We start from the raw sequence: 10,148 nt of genomic DNA on the forward strand, positions 1-10,148 counted from the left end.
GCACAGATCCATCCCCACCGCAGTGTCCAGCTGGGCTGCAGTACGTGCCTGCGCTTATCCGTGATCGTCTGATCTACTGGGCACACACGTCACCCTCCTCTGGTCACCCAGGTATCGGTTGTACAGTGCGCTGCCTGACCGAAAAGTACTTGTGGCCTACCTTGGCTAAGGATTTGAGGGTGTATGACTCCTCCTGCTCAGTGTGCGCCCAGAGTAAGGCACCTAGGCACCTCCCAGCGGGTAAGTTAAAACCTTTACCAGTTCCACAACGACCATGGTCTCATTTGAGTGTTGATTTTTTAACTGATCTGCCTCTCTCTCAAGGGAACACCACCATCCTGGTAGTTGTGGACCGCTTTCGAAGGCCTGCTGCCTCCTTCCTCTGCCCGGTCTCCCCACGGATCTGCAAACTGCGGAGGCCCTGTTTACACAACTCTTCCGGCACTACGGGGTACCAGAAGATATAGTATCTGACCGAGGTCCCCAGTTCACATCAAAAGTCTGGAAGGCGTTCATGGAACGTCTGGGAGTCTCGGTCAGCCTGACCTCTGTCAAATCACTGCCCCAACAGCACACTTCCGAAACTCGCTGGTCCCCCGATCATCGGGGTGCCCTTTGAACGCATCGCAATGGACATAGTGGGGCCCCTGGTAAAAACGGCACGAGGACACCGGTACATCCTTGTAATAGCAGATTATGCCACCGGGTATCCCGAGGCCATTCTCCTACGGGCGGCGGTCTCCAAGGGAATCGCCCAGGAGCTGTTCCACCTCTTTAGCCGGGTGGGCATCCCGAACGAGATCCTAACGGACCAAGGTACCGTGTTCATGTCCCACCTAATGAAAGATTTGTGTGCTCTCCTGCAGATCAAGCAGATCCGGACCTCCGTCTTTCACCCGCGGACGGATGGGCTCATCGAGCGGTTCAATAAAACGCTCAAACAAATGCTGTGGCAGGTCATCGAGCAGGACAGGAAGAACTGGGACCAGTTACTACCCCACCTAATGTTCTCGGTCCGAGAAGTGCCCCAGTCATTCACCAGGTTTTCCCCTTTCGAACTCCTCTATGGGAGGAGGCCACGCGGCCTACTGGACCTCACCAAGGAGGTGTGGGATGCCCAGCTCACCCCCTTACGCAGCGTGGTAGAACACATGGAGTTGATGAGGGAGTGGATGACAGCCATATGGCCAGTGGTAAGGGAACATACGGAGAAGGCCCAATGTACCCAAGCCCAGGTCTACAATTGGGGAACCCAGCCCCGAGAATTCCAGGTGTGAGACAAGGTGCTGGTCTTAATCCCCACGGCAGAAAGTACGTTCCTGGCAACATGGCATGGGCTGTACGAGGTGATAGAGAAGCTGGGACCCGTCAATTACCGCGTACGGCAGCCATGGAAACCCCAACAGATTTACCACGATTTACCTATTGAAGAGGTGGCACGAGGGGACAGCCTTGGCCGTGTCATGACCCAGGACACCAACGGTACCAGTGGTGGTCCCGAGCAATGAGGACCTCAACCCGGCCCAGAAGCAAACACTCTGGGAGCTCGTCGATTGGAACACGCTGGTGTTCTCCGAGAAGCCGGGCCACATGACCCTCATTGAACACTACGTCCACATCCGACACGGGGAAACGGTACGAAAGAGGCCATACCGGATCCCAGAGGCCAGAAGGAAGGCCGTGAAGCAGGAAGTGGAGGCTATGCTGAGGATGGGGGTCATCGAAGAGTCCCACAGCGCATGGTGCAGCACCATCGTGTTGGTGCCCAAACCGGACGGTAGCCTGCGTTTCTGTAATGACTTCTGGGGTGTGAACGAAATCAGCTTGTTCGACGCCTACCCCATGCCGAGGGTGGACGAGCTCATCAACCGATTGGGAAAGGCCCAGTACATCAGCACCCTCGGCCTGACCAAAGGATATTGGCAGGTACCGTTGGCAGCCTCCTCCCGGGAGAAGACGGCGTTTTCGACACCGGACGGCTTATATCCGTACCGGGTGCTCCCATTCGGTCTCCACGGAGCATGCGACACGGGACTAGGGGCCGACCTGTCCCAGGTACACGATGGGGAGGAGCACCCCATCATGTACATAAGCCGAAAGCTGATACACAGAGAAAAAAGGGGAAGGTACACAAACGATCGGGTCACCAGGTGGTTCTTGTCCCTTCAACGCTTCCCTTTTTCTGTTGTGCACAGGTCAGGGGCAAAGCATAAGAACGCGGATGCCCTATCGAGAAGGGAGACATACGTTGCACTGACGACCGCCCCCTCCCCGACAGAGCTAAGGGGTTGGGGGGGGGGGGGCGTACAGCAGGTTAGCCACCAGGGGGAGCCTCATCGAGGCCTGGTGACAGACGGAGTCTACATCACACGGCGATGGTTCCCTCTGCTGGACGTGCCAGGTCTCGACAGGCTCTCCAGCCAGGACTAATTGGGGCTGATTGTGGTTGGTGAGTAATCAAGGGGCTGATTGCTTACCAGCTGGACGAGTCCCATAAAGCTGCCAGAAGGGCAGCACACGGGAGTGGGGACTGGGGAAGAGAGGTTACTCCTGTATATTCGGGCTCTGTACCAGAGATAACGGAGGGAGCTCAGTTTTGTTCCCCACAGGATACAGCAAGACCCCAGAGACCAGAAGACGGTATCCGGAGGAGGTCTCCTGGAGGAGACCTATTCTTTTCTCTATGTTTATTATTTAAATAAACACCCTTGAAACCGAGCTAATACAATTCTGTCCGTGTCTGATCTGTGTAAACGTCTTGACCAAACCCCCTGGTGTGCCACAATATATACCACTATATATACTAAAGTATGTGGATACCCCTTCAAATTAGTGGATTCGGCTATTTCAGCTGACAGGTAAATAAAATCGAGCACACCGCCATGCAATCTCCATAGGTGAACATTGTCAGTAGAATGGGCTTACTGAAGAGCTCATTGACTTTCAACGTGGCACCGTCATAGGATGCCACCTTTCCAACAAGTCAGTTTGTCAAATTTCTGCCCTGATAGAGCTGCCCAGGTCAACTGTAAGTGCTGTTCTTGTGAAGTGGAAATGTCTGGGAGCAACAACGGCTCAGTCGCAAAGTGGTAGGCCACACAAGCTCACAGAACGGGAACGCCAAGTGCTGAAGCGCGTAGCGTGTACAAATCGTTGAGTTCCAAACTGCCTCTGGAATCAACGTCAGCACAATAACTGTTCGTCGGGAGCTTCATGAAATGGGTATCCATGGCAGAGTAGCCGAACACAAGCCTGCAATGCCAAGCGTCGGCTTGAGTGGTGTAAAGCTCACCGCCATTGGACTCTGGAGCAGTGGAAACGCGTGTTTATTTAAATAATAAACAAAGAGAAAAGAATAGGTCTCCTCCAGGAGACCTCCTCCGGGATACCGTCTTCTGGGATTTGGTGGATTCAAGGAGAACGCTACCTGCCCGAATGCATAGTACCAACTGTAAAACCCTCACAAACCTTTACAGATTGAGAGCATCCTGTCGGGCTGTATCACCGCTTGGTACGGCAACTGCACCGCCTGCAACCGCAGGGCTCTCCAGATGGTGGTGCGGTCTGCTCAACGCATCACCGGGGGCAAACTACCTGCCCTCCAGGACACCTACAGCACCCGATGTCACAGGAAGGCCAAAAAGATAATCAAGGACAACAATCACCCGAGCCACTGCCTGTTCACACCGCTATCATCCAGAAGGCGAGGTCAGTACAGGTGCATCAAAGCTGGGACCGAGAGACTGAAAAACAGCTTCTATCTCAAGGCCATCAGACTGTTAAATAGCCATCACTAGGCGGCTTCCACCCGCTTACGTAACCCTGCACCTCAGAGGCTGCTGTCCCATATACATAGACTTGAAATCACTGGCCACTTTAATAATGGAACACTAGTCTCTCTAATAATGTTTACATATTTTTGCTTTACTCATCTCATATGGATATACTGTATTCTATTCTACTTTATTTTAGTCTATGCCACTCCGATATTGCTCATCCTATATTTATATATTTCTTAATTCCATTCTTTTACTTTTAGATTGTGTGTATTGTGTGTATTGTTGTGAATTGTTAGATATACTGCACTGTTGGAACTAGAAACACAAGCATTTCGCTACACCCGCAATAACATCTGCTAAACATGTGTATGTGACAAATAACATTTGATTTGATTTGAAGTGACCTCACCCACACACTGTTCCCGGACATCCCTCTGGAGGTTAGTGAGTGGGGGGCACCACATCCACATCATCCACATCCTGGTCAGTCTTCTCCCCAGATGACTGATACATATAGCCAGATAAGAAACCAGAGGAGAAAAGCAAACGATCAGTGGAGAGCTGCTCCAGAGCAGGGAGGAGTTGAGGTGTCAACTGTGCTCCCGTAGGTGTCCACGCTGCCCAATCTCAGGGCTCTTTGATTAAAGAATGATTTATAGGCCCGGTCGGAGAGGCTCGCTCAGCAATCCGTCTCCTGAATGAGTTTTTCTCCCAGGCAGAGGCGTGTAAATCATACCCTCAGCGCGAGAAGCCTGTCTGGACTGTGTCAGCGTGGCGATACGGGCTGGTGATTAAATGTTATAATCACCGCTGCTGAGCGTGCACTGTGTTGTGTCACAACCGCCCATTTATCAGACTAACAGTCAGCCTGGGGGGCAGCGTCTATTTGATTACCCCCTCCCAAATCTGATCAGACACTCAGCACTTATAAATACACTGACGCAATGTTTACATTATAGATATGCTGAAACATGACGATTCTATCAATCTACTTTATCAATATATTTGTAGTCTGAGGATTCATTCAACATCACCTCACACGTTTATCATACTAAGGTCAGCCTGGAGGCAGTATCTGATCACTCCACCAAATCTGATCAGACACTTAGCCCTTAAATACCCTGACAAAATATGATTGTATTATAAAAAATACTTGAATTTGAATCTAAAGGGGTTTCATACAATGTGTCAGTCAAATGAACTATTTAAGTAAGTCTTTGAAGATTAATGACTAAATTAAGTGAAATAGAAAACATACAATTTGACTTTACAAATATTGCAATCTCAGGGGTATAGAGCAGTGTGTCTAGTAGTGGCTGGCTGATCCTAGTTCAGACTGAATGGTTTTGTAATTGAAATTCTGCCTGATCCAAATGAGAACGGTATCTGCAGATAATTGTCCCTACAGGCTGCTGCTTTATTTGTCATTGTAGAAGAGTCTACAGCCGCCACAGAGCTACTCCGGTCCTCTGAGTGTTATGCACTATTTGCAGGTGGACTAAGGCCTACTCATCAGGGCTAGTGTGACTGCGTAAGAACCTTAGTTTCCCAGGGGACCCTAATTAGTGGTGAATATGTAAAAGTGGTTAAAATAACCCTTGTGAGAGCTTTGTTCGAAGGGGTCATGGCTAGAAGGGATCCAGCTTTTGTCAAATAAACGTCAAAAGTTGAACGTTTTTGCTTTTTAGCTAACTCTAACCTTTTTCCTAACCTTAACCTAACTCTCCTAACCTGCTACGTTAATTATCCTAACCTGCTACGTAAGTTCTACTAACCTGCTACGTAAGTTCTCCTAACCTGCTACGAGAAGTCAAATCTGACGTTAATTTGACAAAAGCTGGATGCCTTCTAGCCATGATCTCCTGAAGGTCCAGTGTAGTCTGTGCTGAGTCGTTGCAGTGCAATTCTATTGTTTATGTGAGGGCAAACCTTTTGGGGACCATGCAGTCTATTTGAGAAGAAATATTTGGAGCATGGTCAATAATGTATTGAAGGTATGTTTGTTGATTTGTATCAGTGCTTGTTTTCTTAAAATTTGACAACATTTCAAATGTTTTTGTAAAATTATGCCACTACAGTAATGCCATTTTGTTTTCAATTGTTTCCAGTTGGTTTGTGTTTGTGATTTGACTTTGAAAGCCCCCCCTTAAGATGATTGTCTTGAAGTATATTAATTAGTATTTCTATTAATAATCACTGTTTATTTGTAAATGCAATGGCAAACTGTTTTCTCTTCCTTTCATTTAGAAGTTTGCTTGTCACTGTTTTTGTTCATTTTTGTGAACTCTGTCAATTAAGTTGTCTTTGTGAAAACACTATCACTAGCGGCATCCAGGGAAAGTAATTTGTGTCGATGTGTTTTACTGTAGCCTGTTTCAAGCAAGCAAATCTAAACCTTTATTCATTTAAACGTTGCTTGTTTGTTTTATATCTGCCTCCCCATTGTTTCCTATAAATGGGCCTAGAACTTGTGAATGAATGTTAAACTATTATGTTTACAAAGTCTAATCACAAGGTGGGTTTCTGTTCCCTAAAGATGAAACTTGGGTAGTAAAAGATTCTTCCTCATAGTTGGTTAAAGACATGCGCCGTAACTTTTGAGTATTTTTTCAACCTCCCGCTTTGAGCTGGATGTGTCAATGTGTAGTTCATACTTACATAATCTATGAGAAGAATTACTGTTTTACCTCAATTAGCCACGAAATTCCTAGATTGAAAGCGACTATTTCTTGAAGCGGTGCTGCGCCATTTTCCAGAAAAATGAGCTTCAGCCCCTCGCTAAATGAGTGACAGCTAGCAAGATGCACCTGATGCACAATTGACAATTGACGGAGTAACCCATGATTCACCAAATGATATTTTGAAGGGGGAAACAAAGTACTTTAAGCATATGTTTTCGTTTCAGTCGCTTCCATCTCCTCTAACTGAAGCTAATTGTAGAGATTTTTTTTCTATTGATAATGTAAAATTAACAGCCATACAGAAAGACTCATGTGAAGGTGAAATTACAGAGGAGGAACCTCTGGATGCAATTAAAGACTTTAAGTCTGGGAAAACTCCAGGGTTGGATGGCATACCAGTCGAGGTATACCAAACCTTTTTTGATATACTAAGAGGACCGTTATTAGCATGTTTTAACCACTCCTATGTAAATGGTAGATTATCTCAAGAAGAAGGAATGATCTCATTATTACTGAGACAGGATACAAGTGGAACATATAAGGATCAAGTCCATTTGAAAAATTGGAGGCCCCTTACACTTCAGTGCTGTGATGCAAAGATTCTAGCAAAATGTATAGCGCATAGAATTAAAAAGGTATTGTCGGATATTATTCATTCTAATCAGACAGGTTTTTTTTACATGGAAGATACATTGGAGATAATATAAGGCAAGTATTGGAAACAATAGGACATTATGGAAAATCTGGGAAACCAGGCCTGCTATTCATTGCAGACTTCGAAAAGGCATTTGATAAAGTACGACTGGGGTTTATATATAAATGCCTGGAGCATTTCAATTTAGGAGAATCTCTTATAAAATGGGTCAAAATCATGTATAGTAACTAATGGCTATTTCTCAGAAAGTTTTAAACTGTCAAGAGGAGTGAAACAAGGTTGTCCACTATCGGCATATCTATTTATTGTGGCCATCGAGATGTTAGCTATTAAAATCAGATCCAACAATAATATCAGGGGATTAGAAATCCAGGGCTTAAAGGTGTCATTGTATGCTGGTGTCATTGTACGCTGATGATTCATGTTTAAATCCACAACTAGAATCCCTCCACAGCCTCATAGAGGATCTAGATACATTTTCTAACTTCTCTGGATTACAACCAAATTATGACAAATGTACTATATTACGTATTGGATCACTAAAAAATAAAAAATTTACATTACAATGTAGTTTACCAATAAAATGGTCTGATGGTGATGTGGATATACTCGGAATACATATCCCAAAGGAAATAAATGATCTCACTTCAATACATTTTAATAGAAAGTTAGCAAAAATAGATCTTGCTACCATGGAAAGGTAAATACCTGTCAATTTGTGGAAAAATCACCCTGATGAACTCTTTAGTATTATCCCAGTTTACCTATTTGCTTATGGTCTTGCCTACGCCTAGCGAACAGTTTTTGAAATTATATGAGAAAAAAATATTCCATTTTATTTTGAACGGCAAGCCAGACAAAATTAAACGGGCCTATTTGTATAATGAATATGAATTGAGAGGACAGAAATGATTAAATATTAAAGCATTAGACCTATCACTAAAAGCTTCAGTCATACAAAAGTTATACTTAAATCCGAACTGGTTCTCTAGAAAATTAGTAAAATTGTCTCACCCAATGTTCAAGAATGGCCTTTTTTCCTTTATTCAGATTACAACCACTCACTTTCAGTTATTTGAAAATGAAATAATCTCCCAAATATCACTATTTCTAAAACAAGCCATAGAAAGTTGGTTGCAATTTCAATTTAATCCTCCAGAAACGGCAGAACAAATAATGCAACAAATATTGTGGTTGAACTCAAATATACTAATTGACAATTTTTTTTGGACAAAATGTTTAAAAAAGGTATAATCTTCGTAAATGATATCATCGGTAGGACTGGTGGAGTTATGTCGCACATGCAGCTAACAAAAACATATGGAAATGTCTGCTCTACCCAAAATTACAACCAAATAATTGCAGCCTTACCGCAAAAATGGAAGAGGAAAGTGGAAGGGGAAGAAAGTAAGGAACTTGTCTGTCAGCCTTGCATTAAAGAACATAATTGGTTAAGGAAAACTGTGATCAATAAAAAAGTATATCAGTTTCATTTAAGGACCAAAGGATTGACAGCCGTCCCATATAGATTGCAAAATAGTTGGGAAGAGATTTTTGACATACCGATCCAATGGCATAGTGTTTATGAACTGATACGCAAAACGACACCGGATTCAAAACTTAGAATCTTTCAATTAAAAATATTATATAAAATTCTTGCAACCAATAGAATGTTATTTATATGGGGGATACAATCTTCCCAGCTCTGCAGATTTTGCTGCTAAGAGACAGAATCATTAGATCATTTGTTTTGGTACTGTCCATTTGTAGCTTGTTTTTGGACACAGGTCCAGGAATGGCTAAAGGATTGCAATATTTACCTGGAGCTAACCTTGCAGATAGCATTACTGGGTGATCTGAAAAGTCATAGTCAATCGATCAATAACATAATAATACTTTTAGCCCAAAAAAATATTTTCAATTCACAATCTGTAGAAACAATGAGAATAGAAAGGTTCAGAACTTTTGTAAGACATCACAGTACAGTTGAAATATATATGGCAAATATAAATCCTATATGGATGGTGTTAAAAGATAGATGGGTGATGTTGAATGGAATTGAAGGATGGGACTAATAACAACTAACAACAAATAATAACAAGATAACTAATAATTTAAGCATACTGTGTCCATAATAAGTATATTGTCAAGCGACGTGTATGCGGTTAGCGAAGTCAAATGCAGGACACAGAGCCGCTGGCAACATTCTTTACTGAACACAGTAAAATAAACGTACAAAACAACAAACCTCCAAAACAGGGAGGAAAACACAAAGACCCGTACATACGAGAAACTGCCGGAATGACAACCGAACAACCACACACAAAATAACCAAATGAGAGACAGGGGTTAATATAGGGAATACAATCCAACATAATGGGAAACAGGTGTAAACAATAAAGACCAAAGAAGACAAACACCGAAACATCGATCGGCAGCAGCTAGTACTCCGGGGACGACGAACGCCGAAGCCTGCCCGAGCAATGAGGAGGAGCAGCCTCGGCTGAATCCGTGACATATATAGGTTGTAGGTTGGGAGCTTTTGTGAAAGATCACAGTTATAGATATGGCATATAAAAGCAAACGGGATGGACATCATGAAAATGATCGGAGAGGTTGAGAGTAGAGGAAGTTCAGGAGAAAAAACAAACAAAATATAATTATTGTAAAATTGACTGTGTCCATAAAATGTAGAGAGTAGGTATAAGCTGGAAGTAGAGGCCTAAGCATTGTTGGTCGCTAGTTTACTCCAAGTAGGGAAAGGGTGGTACTTTTATTTTGAAGACATAATAAAAAATGTTGAGTGCAAACACGTCATGTACAGTCCCCTTCTAAGAGAGAAAGAAGGGGCGGAGTTAAGCCCTGAGGTTTTGTGAAATGAAAGTGAAAAATATATTTTCTGTATAGTCATACGGCACATCTGGAGAGAAGTTTGTGTGTTTTTAATGACTATTACGCATTGCTATTGATATTAATTTATCTGATATTTTTTTATCTGAAGTGGCAGTTTTGACCAGTAAGGTAAGACGGTAT

The 10,148-nt window shown here is 43.7% G+C and overlaps 1 protein-coding gene across 6 annotated transcripts in view; it reads left to right on the top strand.

The window, feature by feature from the left end:
- Nucleotides 1–9,926: 9,926 nt before the first annotated feature.
- Nucleotides 9,927–10,148, top strand: part of LOC311131633 (uncharacterized protein) — a 9,181-nt gene continuing 8,959 nt past the window's right edge. For 5 of the 6 annotated variants that reach the window (XM_084164718.1, XM_084164717.1, XM_084164716.1 and 2 more), the window contains exon 1: nt 9,989–10,136. The gene's annotated coding sequence lies outside the window, so the exon portion shown is untranslated. Of the gene's footprint in view, nt 10,137–10,148 lie in introns of all 6 variants that reach the window. The other variant, XM_084164719.1, reaches the window with a different exon arrangement.

The sequence above is a fragment of the Coregonus lavaretus genome (assembly GCF_964263955.1).
Source record: "Coregonus lavaretus genome assembly, chromosome: 1".
NCBI classification, from domain to species: Eukaryota; Metazoa; Chordata; class Actinopteri; order Salmoniformes; family Salmonidae; genus Coregonus; species Coregonus lavaretus.